The sequence below is a fragment of the Panthera tigris genome, chromosome A1 (genome assembly GCF_018350195.1).
Source record: "Panthera tigris isolate Pti1 chromosome A1, P.tigris_Pti1_mat1.1, whole genome shotgun sequence".
NCBI lineage: Eukaryota > Metazoa > Chordata > Mammalia > Carnivora > Felidae > Panthera > Panthera tigris.
In genome coordinates this window covers 101680155-101702841 of record NC_056660.1, presented here as the reverse complement: position 1 = coordinate 101702841, position 22687 = coordinate 101680155, and positions in this window count along the sequence as shown.

The window sequence follows — 22687 nt, the reverse complement described above, 5'->3', positions numbered from 1 at the left end:
TGAGACCATGGCCTTGAGTCAGTTTAGAACAACTGCCCCTGGAGAGACTGGGGATTCTTTGTCATCAAAGTCTTCCCAATGCGAAGTGTGTACATGGAAAGCAAATGGTGTGGGCCAGAATCTGACGATAAGTGGATGAATCGGAAGAAGTCCTATAGTCCGTAGTCAAAGCAGGAAGAGTCTTTTCCATAATGAGAAAGTGTTACCAAAGTCTCTTGGCAACCAGAGAAGATACTTAGCTTGGTCTTAATATGAGGGGGAGTAAGACTGGACAGTGGAGAGATTGAGGGACAGGGCTTTTGGGGACAGGGGCCAGTATCATTTGGTTGACATTTGTGGAGAAGCCAGCATATAAAGAGAGACTCCATCCTTTAGATTGCCTTTTGATGGGAGCTTTCAGTGGTATATTTCATTGTTTCATGTAATATTTTCTTCATCATAGTCTCTCTCTTTTTTTAATGTTTATTTATTTTGAGAGAGAGAATCCCAAACAGGCTTTGTGCTGTCAGCACAGAGCCCGATGCAGGTCTCGATCCCATGACCTTGGGATCATGACCTGAGTGGAAACCAAGAGCTGGGTGCTCAACTGACTGAGCCACCCAGGTGCCCCTTCCTCATAGTCTTAATATCACATCTGTATATTTGTGTTTCGTTACTTGTTTTTGAAAGCATGCTCTTACATTTGGAAAAGGTATCCCAGCTCCTTCAGCTATAACTTCTATTCAAGAAGTTACATCCCTGAAAAGTATTCAGGTTGGCAGAGTCACCCTGGTGAGATCAAGATCTCTTAGAGAGTTAGCAGATGAAGGGAAAAACAGAAACACATAACGTCCTGGAAGTCGTCCACTTCCAAAACTTCACAGCTTCAGAGCCCCGTGCGTCTTCTTTGCTTTTCCTTTCGCCTTCAGTTGTTCAGGAACTAATGACACTGTTGTTTTGTATCAGATTCCCCTCAGGCTTCGTATTCTGTGCAGGCTAAACCACTTTTAATGTGTTTGCAAATAGGATGACAAACTGCACCTTTAAAATTTTTTGGTATAAAATGTAAAAGTGCACGATCTCCAAACCACCACTAGTAACACTTCTGGTGGATGGAAGTTTACTGCGTGTCATTGGTGATTGTGCCCTAGACAGCTGTATATTATGTTCATGCTTATATTGCCTGTCTGTTAAACTGGTGCAGCTAGCTCTCTTTTCAAGATACAGTCTAATCGCTGTTAATTAATGATGCTGTGTCCATAAATATCTGAGCTGGAGGTTCCTTCTAGGTGTTGCAAGATCCATCTTTCGATAGAAGTATTCCAAACGCATGTGTGGAAAAACCATGGAGGGAAGTACTGTGGCATATTGAAAGAACTAAAAGGAAGCCATGTGGAATACGGGTCTCAAATAGAGTGGGTAAAGATAAGGCCTGAGCAGTAGGCAGTGTTGAGATCTTTCAGAGTCTATACTGGCCTGGTAACAGCAATGGGACAGTACCGGGAGAATTTCAAGCCTGAGCTGGGAAGGAGGTACATATATTGGTGGGGCTGGGTCATGGATTGAATAGGGGGAGGAAGGAGAGTGTGATCTCAGGGCAAAGTGCTCAGATTTCTGGTTGATTAGGTATAACTATGGTTTCTTTATGGGATACAATAGGAAAGCAAAAATAGGCTTTCAAAGAAAGATCGAGACTTTGGTTTTGTATGTGATGGATAGCTAGCTCTGGAGTATCCAAGTAGAGTTGCCAAGGGGGCAGTTGGAAAATAATGAAGCGTGTTAGTCCCAATAACACACAGAACTATGCATCATGTGACCTGCTGGGCTGATAAAAATTTTCCAATCGACAAAAACCTTACGATTTGACCAGTAATTTAGATGCTTTCAAATGCATATCAGCTCCCCTTTCAAATAGCTCTTTGGAAGTGTGTTAATGTACAAGCCCATCCTGGCCTTCCCTACTGAGCTTTTATTAGACTTCTACTCTCAACTTGACTTACACAACCTTTTGTCTTTCCTTGCTTACCTCAAGCATTGTTCAGAGGTAGTAATGATTTTACCTAATGGAAAAGAGCCAGTCATTTGGAAGAAACTGAGGTGTCGTTGTAGAACTTAGGGCTGGTAGCAGTGTCCCTTAATTTAGATTTAAATTCTAGATCTAGACTGATTTTCCTCACAAAAAGCAGATCACGTCTGAAGTTTAAAAGAGGCATAAAACTTTAAGTCAAGTATAAATTAATTGGTGATAATTCTTGCTGTGGTGTGGCTAAAATTGCCTATGAAAAGAGACTAGCGTGATAAGGAAGATTCTTCTGTTAGAGTTTACTACCAACAGGTGTTAACCCGTACTATTTAAATGTATTGGTCGTTGGATGGGTTAGACACGTTTCCATGTTGAATTTTAACATTTACTCTAGTTACTGGTGCCATATGATGCTAGCTTAACGGCCTATCGGTATTTTAAGAAAAGTATCAAATTGCTCATATTTTTTATCAAAATCCATTTTTATACTTTGGTCTCCCATTGCAGTGAACAAGAGGAAGCATACAGATGCCATAGCTGCCATTAGATTATTTGTTTTAATTTATTTATTTTGTGAGAGAAAATGATGAGGGGAGGGGCAGAGAGCTGGAGAGAAAGAATCCTAAGCAGGCTTCCTGCTCAGTACCGAACCTGACATGGGACTCAGTTTCACAAACCATGAGATCATGACCTGAGCCAAAGTCAAGAGTTGGATACTTAACCGCCTGAGCCACCCCTGCTATTAGATTTCTTTAAATGAAGACTTCAGGGGCGCCTGGGTGGCTCAGTCGGTTAAGTGTCCGACTTCGGCTCAGGTCATGATCTCACAGTCCATGAGTTTGAGCCCCGTGTCAGGCTCTGTGCTGACAGCTCAGAGCCTGGAGCCTGTTTCAGATTCTGTGTCTCCCTCTCTCTCTGCCCCTCCCCCGTTCATACTCTGTCCCTCTCTGTCTCAAAAATAAACATTAAATAAACATTAAATAATAATAAACATTAAATAATAAACATAATAAACAAAATAATAAACATTAATAATAAACATTAAAAAAATTAAAAAAAAATAAATAAATGAAGACTTTAGGACATGAGTTATATACCAGGATCCTGGCATATATGACAACTGCTAATAAATTGAATAATTGACTGTAAAAAAAAATGTTTCTCTTTTCCTCTCTGCTGAAACCTCCTTTTAAAAAACAGATACAGAGAGCATGGATAATACGAACATTGGATAATCCATTACAGGACAATCAAGAGGTGAAAGTATAAGCAAATATTAAGGATTTTGTTTATCATTACTCCTCAAAACTCTGTCTTTGAACTTTTCAGTACAAGTGCATTCTTCTGTACACGTACTCACAGGAAAGTGAGGCTCCCATGCGAATCCTATAAAATACTTTTTCCAGAAGCAAATAGGGAAAGTGTCTTTGGTCACAGGGAGCTCTTTATGGGTGAAGGTCAAAGGCAAAAAGAACCATCGCTGTAAAGAGTACTTGAGTGTTTACCTTGACATAAAGCAAACCCAGTTTATGATATAATTACTATTGGATCTGGATTTTAGAACGGAGCCTGCTAAAATCTGTGTGGGGTCCTTATACAACCATTTCTACTCTTGCATTTTTGTCACATCATGGGTTTTTGTTCAAAAGATCTCTCAAGACCCGTAGTCTGGATGTTATCCAATTCACATACTGAAGTATGGAGGTTATTTGGAACATTCTAATGGGCTCACAGATACTGTAGAGCATCCTACATGCCCTCCTTTATCTGCATGTCTAATCACCTTAGTCCTCTAACATTTGTGCACCTGGTGGTTGGATTGACCTTTTATGTCCTTTACCGCCATGTTTGTGGCCAGTTGGGTTGATACTAATTTGCTTATCAGAAGATCAATCATGACTTTAGGATTTTAGCATTACTGGTCCAGATATCCAGAGGCCCCATCGTTGCTGTGATTATGTGGTCTAGCCTGAATCATCATTTTAAATTCTTTCTGGCCTCATTCTTTCCATATTCCCTCAGTGTTCTTTGTAACTCAAATATTGCTATGCTACTTAATTCTAAACAGTATCTCATCTTGGGAAAAGAAAAGGAAAAATTCCTTGGCATACCATTCTACATCCTTCACTCTTGCATTCCAAAGTACTCCTTAGAAAGTTTCTGATTCCTGACCTTAGGAACCCTATGGAAAAAAACTGGCCCGGGCTCCTCACCATTCCTAAAATAAGGCCCTTAGCTGTATGTCCATTCTGTCAGCTCTGCCTGGAGTGACCTTCTCCTTTCCAAAACCCAAAACTCTGATTATTCTTTCAGGTTCACCTCAAACATGGCATCTTCTGTAACCCTTTGCTTAATCACCTGCAGAATTAATTTCCCCAGTTGTGGTTGGATGTCACTTAGTTCATATATTCATCCCTCTGGTCCATTACTTATAGTCTGAGGTGTCCTATATTCATTGTGCTGTGACTGTCGCTTCCAGTAGAGTATGAGTCTTTTGGAGAAAGGATTGATGTCTTACTCATCTTGGAACCCTCTGCAACTGGAACAGAGTTCACAAAAAACAAATGCATTGAATTAATTCAGGCTCCTATGAGAGTATTTGGAGATGGGCTGGAGTTTTAGTCTCGGTTGTAATCGATGCTATAGGAGAAACTGGAGAATGAATCTTTCTTGGGGGTACTTAGTGACTGTGTTATTCTGAGGAAGTTATTTATTGCTAAAGTTCAGTTTTATCATTGCTAAAATGATTTCAAGATGATTGTTGTTGTTCATGGATTTCCTGATTTTTCTCTAGTTCTGTGGGTACGATTGCCTTTATTAGCCCCTGTGTAGGTAAGAGGACTCGTGTGTCCAATTCTGGATAGTGATTTGTGAAAGGCAGGGGCAAGCTTTACTCTCTACCCATATCTTTAATTGTTGGTTCAAAGTGCTCAGAACTTTCTCTTCTTTTTGTCACAGCAGCTGGCAGCATTAAAGATGGTGGCTGCTTCATAACTCAGGAATCCTCAGTAACAATGCCAAAAAGCACTTTGTTTTTCTCTCGTCTTTGTTCTTAAATGCCTGAAATATAGTCCTTGGAGATCAGCCTAATTGAGATCCCTTGGTCAAGGAAAGGTCTTCTATATTATCCTGAGTTTCCCCCGTTATGAGACTCATCCTTCTTTGTAAGGATTTGTTCTTACACACATAGATCCATATGGTTGGCTGGCTTTTTTCCATGTTTTTCCTGGACCACATGTGTCGGCATCATCTGGGAAAGTTATCAGTACTTTAGATCCCAGGGCTCTAGCTTAATACAAATGAATCTAATTCTTAGGAGGTGTAGCCAAAGAATCTGTATTTTCAATAAGCCTTCTCACTGCTGTTACAAATTTTATGCAGAACTTTGTGTCTGATTGGTTGAGTTGAATCAAATTGGAATGTTAGCTTTTGGAGGGTAGGGCCTTCTTTATCTTGTTTCCGTTCTGTTCCAGCCACCAGCACCGGCGTGGGCACACGGTGGCTTCAGTAATTAATACATATTTACTGGGTGTAAGGGGAAAGACGACTATAATTCCTGTCTCTCCCATCTTAGGGGCATAAATGAGGGTAAAAAATCATAACGTATGTGAAATCACTTTGTGTGCAGAAAAGGAATATGTTATCACAACAAACTACACAAAGTAATCACTTGAAAACATTGTTATCTTTGGAGCGTCCGGGGTGGCTCAGACAGTTAAGTGTCCACCTTTGGCTGAGGTCATGATCTTACGGTTTCTGAGTTCAAGCCCTACCCTGGGCTCACTGCTGTCGGCATGGAGGGTCCACTTTGGGTCTTCTGTCTCCCTCTCTCTCCCCCTGCCCCACTCATGCGTGCTCTCTTAAAAATAGGCATTTAAAATGAAAACACGTTATCTTTAAATCTCTAATGACTTACCTAGAGCTAAAATTAATTGACCACTTACTGTTCGAGAGAGAGAGAGAGAGAGAGAGAGAGAGAGAGATAGTGTTATCCACCACCTCCTTCCCCCAGTTTTATAAATTTGAAAAACAAGGCACAAAATTATTATCATGGTCAAATCATATAGCTGGCCCGTTCTTGGTGAGTGCTTCTTAAACCTTAGCAAGCTCCAGAAGCACCTGAAGAATTTCTTAAAACAGATGGCTAGTCACCATCCCTAGAGTTTCCAATTAAGTGGGTTTGGGGTTGGGCCTGAGAATTCATATTTTAATTATGTTCCCTCGTGTTGCTCAAGCTCTTGATCTTGACTATAGTTTAGAACCATTATACTACAGGTAAATTTGGATCCAGGGATTTTGCTTCTGGGCCTCTATTCTTGATATTTTCTTGTTTTATTACCATTCTTGTCCTTAGGAATATACTCATTTTTTTTTTTTTTGTATGATAGACCTTTCTTAATTTATTTTTGATTACGGATACTAAGTATGTAGAGAAGCTAGAAAGTCAATACCAACTACATTTGGACATTTCTCATTACTGTTTTAGAATTGGGAAAATGGATCTCTTTCTCATGGAATCTCTATAAGTGAACTACCTTGGAAGATTTAAGAGTAGATATATTTTTGGAATTTGAAGAGTTATTTTTGGGAATAAATTCCTAAGTAGGATTTGCAGCTATATTTGTTGCCCTTGGTCTACCAGGTGCATCTGTCCTCTGTCCTATTCATAGGATGTCTTCCGCGTAGATGTGTTGCTTTGTTGCGTCCACGTGTTCTAAGCGTGAGAAAGCTCTGTGTTCTAGAAGGTGAAGGAGACATTAATAATGTGGAGTTAATTTTGCAAACTTTGGAAATTCCACCTGAATCCTACACTATGATATAAAGTGGAATTTATTTCACATTCTCTCTTTTCCTCAACGAAACAAATAAGGCACTAATTCAATGAATAGCTTCTATATCAGCACGGCTGGAGATAAAAATTCAGGATGACCCATTTAAATTTAATACTTAACAGTGGGCCTTTGTTGATGGTAAATGTCACCAGATGTATCTGCCAAATTCAACTTCCAAATAGAGGCTTCAGTCTTCTTTGCAGTGAGTGTCTAAGAGAGTTCAACTTCTATGCCAGTACACATATCCACTACTCTAGCTGTATGTTGGATCTGGCCTTGCTTGTTTATAAGTTGTAACGAATTTAGGCACATGATACACTGTGACTTCTTACCATTCTGTGAAATAGAACTTCTAAAATAATCATATCATTAAAAAAAACCAGAACGAAAGCCAAGGACAATTCGTTTCCTTAACGTTTTCTCACAGTATCCCATTACTCAGTATTGAACAGCAGCCTTCTGACAGAGAGGCCAGTCTGCCCTTAGGTCTTGAGACCAACACTCCGAAGTGTTTTGTGGTTCTAAGACCACAGACTTCACCCATTTAAAAGCCACCGCAAGCATGTTTCACAGGAGGAGGCATTAAAACTCTACAAGGTGTTATAAGGGAAGTCATTTTGTTCAAAGAAACTGGAAGTGTAGGAATTGAAAAACTTACATGTTTCTAAAATGTATTCATTTTTCCCCAAATGACAGGACTTAATTTATATTTTCTGCATTTCCTGCTATTGGGGGAAAAAATCTGTTTTTAAAGTTAAAACTGATTTCTGCAATAGTTTTGATCATAACTTTGACCAAGTTCAGGGAGAAAAAGAGGCTTTAAGAGGGTAGAATATGAAAAGAATGAACTTGTTGATTTATAGTAATATGTTGGAATCTAAGAGTATGATTCACTTTAAGAAGAGAAACAATTTGAAAAAAAAAAAAACAATTTGGAAAATGTTCGCCAGCAATGGAGCTAAAGTTATTATCACAGTGTTTCATGTAATTGTGTAATTTGTATAATTAAAAATAATTTGTATAAATACAAAAAAATGAAAGAAAACATTATCTCTTATTCTCTTAATCCTTGTTTTTCAGTTTATACTTCGGAGCAGCTCAAAATAAGGCAAATAAAACAAAATAAAATAACAATGACAACAATTAAATAACAGTACTGGAATCTGGGATTCTGTCACAACACCAGTTCCAATGGTTAGGAAGAAAAAAAAGCATAAACATGCAAATTACTTCCACATTACAGAAGAATGCTTTAAGATTTTTTTTTATAAGTGAAATAAGTCAGAAAAAGACAGATACATGTTTTTATTTATATGTGGAATATGAGAAACTTAACAGACCATAGGGGAAGGGAAGGCAAAATAAGTTACAGAGAGGGAGGCAAACCGGAAGACACATTTAAATACAGAGAACAAACTGAGGGTTGATGGGGGCGGGGAAAATGGGTGATGGGCATTGAGGAGGGTACTTGGGATGAGCACTGGGTGTTGTATGTAAACGATGAATCACGGGAATCTACCACCCCCAAACCAAGAGCACACTGTATACACTGTATGTTAGTCAACTTGACAATAAATTATTAAACAAAAATTTTTAAATACTTATTTTTGAGAGACAGAGAGGGAAAGAGAGAGAGAGAGTATGAGCACACGTGGGGGAGGGACAGAGAGCGAGGGACACACAGAATCTGAAGCAGACTCCAGGCTCTGAGCGGTCAGCACAGAGCCTGACGTGGGGCTCGAACCCACAAACCGTGAGATCATGACCTGAGCCATAGTCGGACCCTTAACTGATTGAGCCACCCAGGTGCCCCAGAAGAAAGTGTTTTATAGTTTACCCCACAGCATTTGTTAAATGCGTGAGTTAGAGTGTCATTTTCATGGTAAGACCAAGATCATTGAATCTGTAAAGACAGTGCTTTTGAGCGTTGCCAGGGACCTGACTGTCACCAGAATCACCCAAGTTAGAGACACTGCACAGTTAGGATTGCATTTCGTTGCAAGTAACAAAGTCCCCTATTCAGCACCTAAAACATATCAGGGTCAATATATGCTTCATGGAACTTGACATCTGAGGGTAAATAGCCCAGGAGTGGGTCAGTGGTCATAGATTCAGAGCATGAGACTTCTAACTTCCTACTCTGTCATAGCACAGCTTGGGACTTTTGTTCCCAAAGATACAAGTTGCCTGCTGCAATTAAAGGTATTAAGTCCTTGTTCCAGGCAGGAACAAAGAAAACGAGTGAGAGAAAGACGGTGTCATTGAGCACAAATTTTACTTGATAAGGTACATTCACCCATGGGCTCTGCAGGTACACTGGCCAAGGCTGTGATTCATGGCCACCCCTTGCTATGGTGGAGTCTGGGAAAGTGATTATGTCAGTTCTCGAGCCTGCTCAATAGAGGAAGGCAAAGGAAAAGGGAGTTCTGAAGGGCTTTGAATGGTTGCTTACCAATTTTTTTCTTAAAGTTTATTTCTTTTGAGAGAGAGACAGGGAGAGAGCAGAGGAGGGGCAGCAAGAGAGAATCCCAAGCAGGCTGCATGCCATCACCCCAATGTGGGACTTAAACTCATGAAGTGTGAAGTTATGACCTGGGCTGAAATCAAGAGTCCGATGCTTAACCGACAGGGCCACCTAGGCATCCCACAACTAGAGCGATTGTTACTGGAGATAGTTATGTTTCCTGGAAACTTCTGCCAGTGACGTCCCTGTATGGGAACCTTTTATGATGGGCGCATTTGTTGACGATACCTTGGTAAATGACAAGAGTTCAAGAGAGCTCTCTGCAAGAGACAGAACTTTCCAAGATACTCTTGCTTAGATACCTCCGCTCTTGTTACACCAGGCACCATTAGGGCGGTTAAACTCAACACACATATACATACCTGGAACTCCCAAGGGCAGAAGTGAATTCCCATAGACACTGCAGTCTGAACTCCTTTAGTGAAAGTGATTTTTCCTACTGTGGAGTTGGTACTTCACATAATTTTTTTTAAAATTTTTTTTAACATTTATTTATTTTTGAGACAGAGAGAGACAGAGCATGAATGGGGGAGGGTCAGAGAGCGAGGGAGACACAGAATCTGAAACAGGCTCCAGGCTCTGAGCTGTCAGCACAGAGCCCGACGCGGGGCTCAAACTCACGGACCGCGAGAAAATGACCTGAGCCGAAGTCGGATGCTTAACCGACTGAGCCACCCAGGCACCCCTGTACTTCACATAATTATGGACAGCAAAATTATTTCTCTTTCTTCCCTTCCTTTCCTTTCAGATTGTTAAACTAAAGGCATTCCCGGTATAAGAAATGGCCCGTGGCTAAGCCACTTCGACTATAATGATGTCTCCTTCAAATACACAAAGATCTAGTCCAAGCTTTGAGATTACTGTTACTAACTATTTGATAGGATTTTTAGCCACGGGCCTCCAATTCCTTGATTCCTATTTGAGGTAGGTGTGTTTCTTTTTTTTTTTTTTTAATTTTTTAATATTTATTTATTTTTGAGAGACAAAGAGAGACAGAGCATGAGTGGGGGAAGGGCAGAAAGAGAGGGAGACGCAGAATGCGAAGCAGGCTCCAGGCTCTGCGCTGTCAGCACAGAGCCCGATGCGGGGCTCGAACTCGCAAACCGTGAGATCATGACCTGAGCCGAAGTCGGACGCTTAACCGACTGAGCCACCCAGGTGCCCCTGGGATAGGTGTGTTTCTTATTCCCCAAATTACGTCATATTTCCCTAGTAATGTTTATAATTGTCCATCCTGCTTAGATACATACGAGATGAGAGGACTCTTTGGCTGATCTCATTCAAGTCTTGTAATATTTGTCAACTTTTTGGCTGCCTAGCGTCTTCCTATTTGAGACAATGTCATCATGTGTAAGTCTTGATGGGATTCAGAAGTCTGCATCCAGCAGGAGGGAGCTGGGATTCCATGGTAACATTCAAAACGCTAACCAACTCATGTGGCATTGACAGCACCCAGATAGAATAAACCGTGGTGACAACGGTGTTCACCAGCGGGAGTCTTGTCTCAGGGCAGGGGCTCCCCACCTCTCCCCCCTAAGGCAACTGGAAAGTGAATACGTGGCTTTGGTCAGCCAACCGGATTCTGTTTTGAGTGAATTATAGGCACAGGGCTGCTTCGAATTCATACAAGCAATAGTGTCAGTGTCCGGGGGGACACTCTCCAGTAGCGGCTGGTATCCTACAGCCGCCCGACCGTGTCCAATGTCTGTTTGCATGGCCAAACTGTTCTGGTTGAAAAGATCATTTCAGGGCTTCCTGGGTAGGTCTGTCGGTTAAGCATCTGACTCGTGGTGCGGGCTCAAGTTGTGATCTTACGGTGCTTGAGATGAAGCTTCATGTTGGGCTCTATGCTGACAGTGTGGAGCGTGCTTGGGATTCTCTTTTCCCCTCTCTCTCCCCACCCCCCTCCTGCTTGCACACCCGCACATACATGTGCTCTCTCTCTCTCTCTCTCTCTCTCAAAATAATTAAACTTAGGGGGTACCTGGGTGGCTCAGGTGGTTAAGTCTCCGACTTCAGCTCACGTCACGATCTGTGGTTTGTGAGTTTGAGCCCTGCATCAGGCTCTTTGCTGACAGCTCAGAGCCTGGAGCCTGCTTCGGATTCTGTGTCTCCCTCTCTCTCTGCCCCTCCCTTGCTTTCTCTCTCTCCAAAATAAATAAACATTAAAACAATTAAAAGAAATAAACTTAAAAAAAAAAAAAGATCATTTCAATGCCTGCTGCCTCTTGGTCCTTCACAGCTGCCTTAGTTCCTGCCATTTTCCAAGCCTGCTTCTACCCTCTTACTGTGTCACTAATAGTAAATAATTTGGCTTTTGAGGATTGATTGGTTAGAAAATATTTACCGAAAATTTCGCTATCATGTGTTCTTTACTGTGTCACCCAGGTAGATAATCCATATAAAAATTACTTCTTTATCCTCCCATTTGTGACAGAGAGGATGCATACACTCCATAAAAATAACATTATTTTCAAATAAGAAAAATGAGGTTAAGGAAAAATGTACACGGGAATGAAATGAGTGCACAAATGATCTCCCAAGAAATCCTACATTTACTAGAAGTGAGCCATGAGTTCTGCAAGTCATTTGTGGACCAAAGCATAGTGTGAAACACATATTAACTTACCAAAATAAATTTAAAGATTTAAGTAATAGATGTTTCTTAAATAGACTGGGCAATTGGTTTGCCTTTCCCTTACTACTCGGTATCTGATAACTACTGGCCATCAGTATTGTCTGAACGTTTTCCAGCTCTGTAATCTTCACCTGGCTGAAACTTTTTTTATGATTTAATGCTAGTATGGGGGAGGAGCTTTAAGCATCATGAATTAAAATTTGTTGTTCCAGTGTCCTTTCAGGTGATTCAGACATTCACGTCTGTTGTATCAGATTTCTGTGAGGTTTTGGCAAGTCTGATAAATGAACATCACTTACCCGCCCCCCCCCCACCGCCCCATGAGAAACCTACAACTTAAATCAAGATGACAATTATTTTCAAATTTTAGGCATTTGTTACCTCGTTTAAGCTGTCAGTTAAAAGTTACGTTAACTTATGCGAAAGTCACTATATTCAGCGACACAGTTGTTTTTTGAGAAGGTTGTAATTTAGTCTGAATTCCATCTATGTGAGGGGTGCCTGGGTGGCTCAGTCAGTTAAGCGTCCGACATCGGCTCAGGTCATGATCTCACTGTTCGTGAGTTGGAGCCCCGCGTCGGGCTCTGTGCTGACAGCTCAGAGCCTGGAGCCTGCTTCGGATTCTGTCTTCCTCTCTCTCAGCCCTCCCTTGCTCATGCTCTCTCTCTCTCTCTCTCTCTGTCTCTCTGAAAAGGAAATAAACATTAAAAAAATTCTTAATTCCACCTGTGTGAAATAGTTCTAACACCCTGACTAGAAGGACCCCACCATATCATGCTCCCTGGGGCTAGGGTATGCAGTATGGCCTTTGCCAACTGGCAGTCCTGGGAACGAGTTCCTGTGTGACACAGGGCAAGTCACTTTACTCTCTGAGCCTTGGTTTCTTTGTCCATCAGTGGGATTAATAATATATACCTCAGAGAGCTGTGAGGACTGAAATCACTAACACTTTAAAAATTGCCCTTACACATAGTAGGTGCTTCTTGGATGTTTCTTTTTCTTCTCTCACCCAAGGGAACAAACCAGCTCCTTCATAGCTTTCCTGACACCCAGTGCTGTGGTTCTTTTGTGAAGAGACTTTAATTAAAATAATAATAATTATTATTATACAACAAAACCCCAAACCTCTCTTGGGGGTGTGTCCTCAAATCTGTGCAAAATATCTTCAGGTGTGTTAGCATTATCTCTTACGCTGGGAATGTAAACTGATCATGACAGTGGAGTAAAAACCTTGGATGAGTAATGAACAAAAGGTGCATTGTTTCATTAAAACAGTGCCATTTTATTCAGCTTTTTGTGAACTTTAAAATTGTTGTTCACGGGCGCCTGGGTGGCTCAATCAGGTAAGTGTCCGACTCCGGCTCAGGTCACGATCTCGCGGTCCGTGAGTTCGAGCCCCGCGTCGGGCTCTGTGCTGACCGCTCAGAGCCTGGAGCCTGTTACAGATTCTGTGTCTCCCTCTCTCTTTCTTCCCCTCCTCCATTTGCGCTCTGTCTCTGTCTTTGAAAAAAGAATAAACGGCAAAAAAAAATTGTTGGTCAGCATAAGGTAGAGTCCTTGGCTTGTGTTCTCTCTCTCTGTGTTCTGTAGAGATGTTATGTGTTGGTATATTCGTTTTAAATGTCTAAAGGATTTTTTTAATAATTTATTTTTATTTATTTTTTTAATGTGTATTTATTTTTGAGAGAGAGAGGGAGAGCACAAGCAGGGGAGGGGCGGGGAGAGAGGGAGACAGAATCTGAAGCAGGCTCCAGGCTCTGAGCTGTCAGCACAGAGCCTGACGTGGGGTTTGAACTTGGAAACGGTGAGATCATGACCTCAGCCGAGGTCGGATGCTTAATCGACTGAGCCGCTCAGGCACCCCTAAATGTCTAAAGGATTTGAAAGTTCTAGGGAATTCTAGCAGCATTCTGAAGAGAAAAATTGATATCAAGGGTGAGTGAGTAACAATACTTTATTTAGAAATCCTTCTTTGCCTCAGTCTGTGCATCGGTAGACGCCGACCTTGGCTGCACAGTGGAATCACCTAGACAATTGCTGGAAAACAGTGATGCTTGGGCCTCATCCCCAGGGATTCTGATAGAAATGGCATTTTAAAAGGGCATTTGAAAATTGTAAAACTCTTCAGGAGGTTTCTTGAGTGTAGCCAGGGTTAGAATCCACTCCCACATATGTTTGTGATTGTTTATTCTCTTTTGTGTCTCTCGCTTTCCACCTGATTGAAGGAACCCTCTGTTTTTCAGAAGCTTATCCTGCAAGCACACACCTCTCCGAGTGAGACCGGGCCAGGCACCTCTGTTGTTGGTTTTCCTGGGACCCTGCACTCCCCCTTCCAAGGCATTTAATACATTTACTCTGATTGGTTTTTCCATATGAGGCTCTAAGCTCCATGAAAGGAGGGTCCCGACTGACTTTATGTTTCATCATCATCTTCCTGGCCGTGGAGGAGAAACTAAGTGGCTCTTTATTGATGTTTCTTGCTAAATAATTACTTAAAATGCTATTTTCTCAGAGGGCTCAAAGAACTGCCCTGTGTCTTCAGATATTTTCAAGACTGGATGCCGAGGAAAGTGAAGAGGGGGTCGAGATGTGGATAGGATGGGGAGGAGGAAGAATTGGTGGAAGGACAATTGGAGAAAGGTTTGGGGCATTTACTACTGATATGTCTGGCTTAGAAAAATAGGGTCATGGGCAGAAATTCCTTATTAATTAACTTACAGTGCTGGAAACTACACTTTGTATTCTGCAGAATGAACCCTATAGAGACTCCCAAGATTTTTTTTGCGTCTGTATCTACATTTGTGGTGAATTAGGATAGAATGAAGTAGTGAATTTTTTATTACCTGCCTAGGTGCCTCTCAATATGCTGATTTAGAATGTAATTAAATCTGTTCCACTTTACAAAGGAGTCACTGGGGACAACATCAGTTTGGTTTATTAGGGACCTTGGTGGTCTGTTTGATAGTCAACTATTGACTCTCTGTCATCAGGAGATTGAATTTTCAATGTCTCAGTTTACCTGTTTATAAAACAGTCGTATTTGCACGTAAGCTGTGTAAAGCCAATTCACTGTGGGCAGCATACCCGTAGATCTTCTGACAGGTTCGTTCAAAAATTGAATCACATTTTACTGATTTGATTGCAATTTAGCAGCTACACATTTAACACTTCAATTATATTAATCAAAATGAAAGTTTGCACAGACAGTTTCAAGCCAACAGTCTGAGTATTTTGAACCTCTTTCGCCCTCTTCATTAGTGTGTAGAGTTTGAAACTACATGGTTATAAAATAAAACTAGGGAACCCTGAGTGAGAGGTTATTTTTTTCTTTTTTGCTTTCATCCAGCTCTTCTGAGCCAATGCACGTGTATTTAGGTTTTGTCCATGGAGGAAAATAATTCTCTTCCTCACTCTTGTCACCCTCGTCCTGGGGTGCATGGCTTTTCATGCTTTCTATGAACATTTGTCTTGCTGACTAACTTAGAAGTTTCTCTAGGCAGTGTTTCATATTATATTTATTTGCTTGAGTGAAACCTGGAAGTCCACATTCCACTGTGGATTGCAGTTACTTGAAGGTTCTGTCTTTGCTTCCCTTGGTGGTTTTCTCCATTAGCTTTTGTGTGAACAAGGGTACTAAGATCGAGGCATTTGATAAACCCAGCTTCTTGGGCTGACACATGACATGGTCCAGTGGACTGTTTCTCCCATCTCCTGGTCAGCCAGTCGAGCCCCCCAATTATACCAGTCTGCCTCTCATTCTCCACACAGCCCCTAAGTCAAGCAGTTTGCTCATCTTATTCCCACTGCCTGGAGACTCTTACCCTCTTTGCGGAATTCTAACTCCCCTTCATCACTCAACTCAGTTGTAATGTCTTCCACAAAGCTTTTGATGTTTGCCACTTCCAGAAACCCAGGCCAGGTCAAGTGAGGTCAGGTCAGGTCAGGCCAGGCATCTCTCATCACACAAGTGCATGCCATTGACTACACTTGACATATTATACAGAAGGCATTTGGTTGATACATCTCTCTCCACCATCAGGTTATGCCTTCTTTAAGGCCCTGGACCCCAGTTTCACTCCTCGTGATATCCCTAATGCCCCCATGGAGTTAATAAATAAATGTTGAAATAAACTAGCCCTGTTATCCAGAGTCTAGTGTAGTATCTCCATTAGTATTCAATAACTGAAAGTTTTTAGGTGTGTTCATGTTCATATCATAGAAGAGAGCTTTCTTAAAAGGAAGGAAAATGTCATCAGCAATGTTAAATTAAAATCTGACGTCCACTTGTAAGGATCAGTGTGGGGACTGTATTGGAGAAGTTCAAGGTAGATTAATCTCTGGTCTCCACTACTATAAAATTCTAAGGGTTTTGGAACATTCCAGATTGGAGGATATTAAAGTCAACTATTAGGCTGTATCTCTCTTATTAAGAATAATGTTAAGAAAAGATCTAACAAAGCCCTTGCACAGGTGGAGTAAAGTGGACCCTGTCTCCCTCTTCCTTCTTGGCCCATCGTCCATCACAGTCCCCTTGCTGCTCTGCAACCCACCGACCTTTGTCCTTCAGCCTTTGGTGTGCTTCTTTCAGCCTCTGAAATACTGGTATTTCCCTCTGTTGATTGTACGTGCTCCTTCAAGAGATTCTCAGCCATTCTTCTGGCATCAGCCAACACTTGCACATTGGCAACTGCTCATTCTAATGCCAACCCCACATGTCCAGCACAGCACAAGGTGGATATTTAACTGTCTCTGTCAAGTCCCACAGGCACTTCAAACTCACCAAGCTGGATTGTCACCTCCCCCAGCAGACTTTTCCCTCCTTGTTTTGGTCCCTGTTTTTGTGAATGGGAGCACCATTCCTGTGACTTACTTCCCTTCTTTCCTTTGCTACACTAGAGTAATTTTGAAGTCTATTGATTATGTCTCCTTAACTTTTTAATATCCTTAGAGTGTTATGATGCCAGGGGTTGTAACCTGGTGATCCTCTGGCTAGTTCTGGCTCAGAGACAAGTTTAGTTTCAAATTTGTGTGTAGGTGTCTTCACCTTGGTGGGTGCTTTTCTGCTTGCCACTGGCCCTATCGCTCCTTGTGGGGTGACCCCAGCCCACCGTCTGCGGTTACTCCACATACCTGGTCCCTTTAGCTTTCCCCTGGGTAACACCCATTCCGTCTCTCCTGTGTGATTTCTGAAAACCAATAGAATGGTCAGATGACCCCGCTCTCCTACGTAACACCTGTCACAGCCTTCCCAATTCCCTAAACAGTGGTCTCAACCTCCTCTGTGCATCTGAATTATCCAAGGAACTTAAAAAAATTATCTCACCCCCGGCCAATTAAATCACAATCTGCAAGGACAGTATCTGTATTGTTAAAGTTCCCAAAGGGATTCTAATTTGCAGCCGGGAATAAACCACGGGCCTAGAGAATAGATTCTCAGTTCCCAAACGACTCAGTGGTTGGCCAGACTAGCGCCCACACACACGTTCCAGTATCGTCTTTGGATATTTCTCATCCACCCTGACTTCCGTGTGGTTTCTAAGAGCGCTGAGTTGTTTCAGAACTGTACGAGGTCTAGGCTCAAGCTTCCCTTCTCCATAGATTACCTTAACTTGTCCCCCCTGGCAAACATCTGTACCTAGCATAGGACTGAGCTCAGGCATTATCCCCTATGGAACATTTCTAAAATACCTACTTCAAGTGGGGAGAAGTCTCTTCAGCTACCCTCGTCCCCCATGATACTACTGGCTGGCTACACATCTGTGACAGTACTGTTTTGCAGGGCTTCTCCAGCTTTTAAGTGCACACATGTGCACTTTCTTAAATGCAGCTTGTGATTCAGTAAGTCTGGGCTGGGGCCTGCCATTCGGAATTTTTAACAAGCTCCCAGGTGAACTGCATGTTGGGTAGTAGGCTTTACTTAATTCACTTGTTTTTATACCTCTCTTTGTTGTATAATTCCTGAGGACAATGACACAATCTGAGTTCAATGCCTTACACACAGCTGTCACCCAGTAAGTACTGCATGTGTGAACAACCACATGATGAATGGTTGAGTGAGCTAGGGATAGGTGGATGGCTGGGTGGATAGATGGATGAGTGGAAGAAAGGAAGGAAGGGAGGATGGAATGAAGGAAGGAAAATAGAAGGCAGGAAGGCAAGTAGTTGTTATGAATGTCTCTTCGTTTAGGCAAATAAGCACACCTCTAAAATCAAACTTTTGTAGAGCCCTTTCAGCAATATTTTGACAGTCATGCCAGAAATTATAATCCCTCAGAAAGCAGCTTCTTTCTGCCCTTTGATGGAAATAGTAGCAATATTCCTGAGAAAGAGGTATCCTGCATTATGGAAACCAAGGACATGAGGGCAGGAGATATTTTATGGCTCTGGAGGAAAAGTGTTCATTGTAAGAAAACGTGAATGGTGGTAAGGTATATGATGATAGCTCACAGCCAGGCAGCTACATGGCCAGCATTTTTAAGGCAATGCATCCATTTTCCCTGAAAGAGTCCCTCACCTACTGTGTGTTTATGTGGTCGGTTGGGAGGTAGTGAGGCTGGGTGCCCAAGGGCATCAGCTTTGGTGCTCCTGTGTGGTTTTTGATTTAGCAGATTACTACCTATGTGACTCTAAGCAACTTCTTTTACTTCTCCAAGCCATAGTGTCTTCATGTGTACAACAGGATAGTATAACATCAATATTAAAAATTTAATATTAATGACTTTAATAAGTATCACATGAGATACTGCACACAAAGGGATTAGACCAGTGTTCAGTATATTTAAAAAACAAAAGAAAACTTCCAATAGACCCTACGATGGTAACTGTCTGAGACCACACTGATTTCTCATTCCATGCGGACACACTGGGGGCACACTTCAGTTGAAAATGTGCAGGAATTGGGACAAGGAAAATCCAAGTTCATGTACTAATCTTTGCTGTTTATTCCCTGTATGACCGTGAGGCAGTTATTCAAATTCTCTGAACCTCAGTTCCTTGACCTGTGCATTGGACAGAACCTTATCTACCCTGCAGAGTTGTTGCTAAGGTTTGATTTATTTGTGGGACTTAAAGTTGCATCAGGAAAGTTGAGATGTCACTTTCTTGCTTAAGAGAAACACCTGAAAAGTAAATGCATATTATACTACAATTATATATATGTAATTATATGCAATTATATAAATGTATACATATACACACACACATATGTACACATATATAAATAATATGACATATTGTAACAGATCATAGCAGAAAGTGTATGTTCAATACGTAGTGATGATTTTAAATGATTAGCCACTCTGATAGTAGATAGACTAGTAACATTACTTGTGATTACAGGGCAATGGAGATCTCTGGGGAACTAAACTAGGAGTCAGCAAACTATGGCCCATAGGCCAAAGCTGGTCCACCCCTTGTTTTCATAAAGTTTCATTGGAACATCACCACATTCATTCATTTATATATTGCCTGTGGCCACTTTCTTGTGGAAAGGAAGAGCTGGGGAGTCGTAACAGATTCTGTCTGGTATGCAAAGCCTAAAATGTTTAGTGTTTTCCAGAACATTTTGCTGGCCCTTAATCTAAGTTAGTACAGTACAATGAAGTACTTCCGTAGCCCAGAAAATATGTGGTTTTATAAACATTTTAAGATTAAAATTCCCAGGACAGTGGTGTTTCTTCAGCAGATCTAATGATGTAAGAGCCTTGGAACTCTGCGTGGGGACTTGACCCATCTGTTAGAGACCCTGATTTTCAACCTGTCTCAGAATTCTTCACATAAAGACATGTAAAATCTAGATACAGAGAGAAATAAAAAATGAATAAAAGGCTACTAACCTTTTATGCTGCCAGTTAACGAGAAGGGACAGGAAAAGTTTTATCTAGCAGAGAAGTTTCTGTGAACCTTCCAGTTATTTTCTGATTGATCTGTTAATAAGGTAGGAATCATCCTCCCCTCTCCCCACCCCGGCCTCAGGCACCAGATTGCCTTTTATGGTTAATTCATATTAATCTAAGACCTGTCCATAAATAGATTAAAAAAAAAATCAACTTCCTAAAATCAGTACTCCTGTCACTTAGAAGTGACTTCTTCCTTTGTGAATAGATGTTCATCATTAATAACAATCGGGGGAAAATTAAGTTTGAAAAAGACAGTTTTTACCCATTCATTTGGAAAAATTAAAGTATCCGACAAATCCCAAGTGTTGGGGAGGTTTAGAACACCTGGATCTTTCATGCATTAGGGGTGGATACAAAGATTGGCACAGTCGCTCTGGAAAATGCATTTCTCCTAAAGTCAAACCCTCATTACTTGTGACCTGGCAATTCCACGCCTGGGAACAATATTCCATTGAAAACCTTGCATATAAAGAGCAAAGTAATGTTTGTGGCATGGCTGTTCACAGTAGTGGATGAAAATAGCCTGGAAACAATGCACTGCCTTTAGAAGGAAAGTAGATGAACAAACTTTGGATATAGAACTCTATAGCAACTCAAAATAAATGCAGTGCTGTGTCATGCAAAAAAATGCAGGCATTTCTTAGCAATGGAATAAGTAGAAAAAAATTCCATACCGTCGCATAAAGTGAAAAACAATAATATAAAAATATTGTTTTTAGGTATAAATATTGAACAAAATCCTATCAAGGGAGAATGAGGGGCTCGTGATCAAGGAATTCAAGGTGACGTTTACTTTCATTTCATGGAGCTAGGGGAATGGGATGGGAAATCCCATAGCTAGTATTTGGTGCTTGTCAAGGACTTAGCTTTTGTTTTTTTTCCTTGAACGGTGGAGTTACAGGTGCTTCTTTGATTTAAAATAAATCATCAACTAAGTAAGTACAAACCAGGTACCCAGTTGGACAATAAGAATATATCAGGAATGATAATTACCCATCCTGTGCACTTAAATTAGAAAGATAAACCTGCAAAATGGTTAGAGCACAGTCTGGGTCAAGTGCTGACATTGGACTCCACAAAGAGCAGGTTGCCACTTTGCAAGCTAAAGGTTTAACTAAAATATAAAGTATTTTATACCTGAATTTGGGAGCGTATTTCCCATTCCTGTCCCCCACTGTCTTTCCTACCTTGTGGCAGAAGGCCCCCTCCCAAAAAGTGAATATAATAGAAAGTTGAGGGAACTCAGGCAGTGTTAAAGAATGTTGATTCTTTTGATTATGTCTGAACTATCTCTTTGAACCTGAATTAATGATGACCTTAAGGTAAAATTGTCTGCACTTCCAACCTCTTTCAGATGCATGTCCCAGAACGATCAGAATAATGTCATTTTAACATCTGTCATTTCAATCAAGTGCAAGGCTAGGGTACATCATGTGGTCTTGTAACCATCACTCAGTGTTACCCCTCCTTTAGCCGGTAATGACTTACATTGGCATTCTGTCAAGAAGGACACAGAGAGTTTAGCTATGAGACATGCATAAATACTTCCTACATTAATCACATCAATTAAAGAATATGTCCCAGGTTTTTAAAGTAATAAGGTATTATTCAGCTTGAGGTGAACAGAAAGCTGTACACATCTCACTGGAAATGTCGCTTGAAAGATTTTGGTACTTAAGTTTCTGACTTCCTTTTCTGTCACATGATATTGCAGTATCTTATGAGCAGCAACGCTGTGGCTTTTAAAATCCATACCAAATATTATCATCAGACAACAGATTTAAAACCAGTGAGTAGTAGCTGCTAACGTGGACTCAGCAGCCAACCTGACTGAGTTCAAATCCTGGGCCTACTCCTTCCCAGCTTTTGATTAGGAGCCTGGTATTTAATTCTCTGTACCTGGACTCCTTATTTGTAAAATTGGATAATGATACCTGCCTCATCTGGGGCGCCTGGGTGGCTCAGTCACTTAAGCATCCGACTTCAGCTCAGGTCATGATCTCACAGTCCGTGGGTTCGAGCCCCGTGTCGAGCTCTGTGCTGACAGCTCAGGGCCTGGAGCCTGCTTCGGATTCTGTGTCTCCCTCTCTCTCTGCCCCTCCCCTGCTCATGCTCTGTCTCTCTCTGTCTCAAAAAAAAAAAAAAAAAAAAAAAAAAACACCTACCTCATCCAACTAGTCTGAGAATCATCTGAAAAAAATATATATATACACATATATGTATATGTATTGTTATATACATTTGAATGTATATTATATATTATATGACAGTACACGTTAAATGTTTACATATATTGTACGTGTGTTTATATATGTATATGTTTATCTATATGCCTCTATATTACTGTCTAGTGTTCTATCAGTATTATGTAAGTCTTTGTTGTTATTGTTGTTGTTACTGTGAAATATAAGGTTCTCTTAGCTACTAAAGTGTAACTAAAAACAAATATAAGGATGGGAAAATTCCCCTCTTTCTAGACATACCAGTAAAGCAATGATAACATGGATCTATGGGAAAGAAACTGATGTTTGTTGAATACCTGCCATGTAGCAGATACTGCTCTGAAGTCACTTACATTGTCTTAGTTAATCTTCCCCACCATTCTGTAAAATTGTAGGTATTACACCTATTTACATCTGGGGGAAAAAAAGAAAGCTATAGAGGAATTGTGGCTGTCCTAGGGTCCTATGGTGAGTTAATGGTGGCATGGGCATTTTATGACCCGAAATAGCCAGATTATTAAATCGAGCATTGGTTTTTCTGTTTTTGAAAATTAAGTTTCAATCACATTGT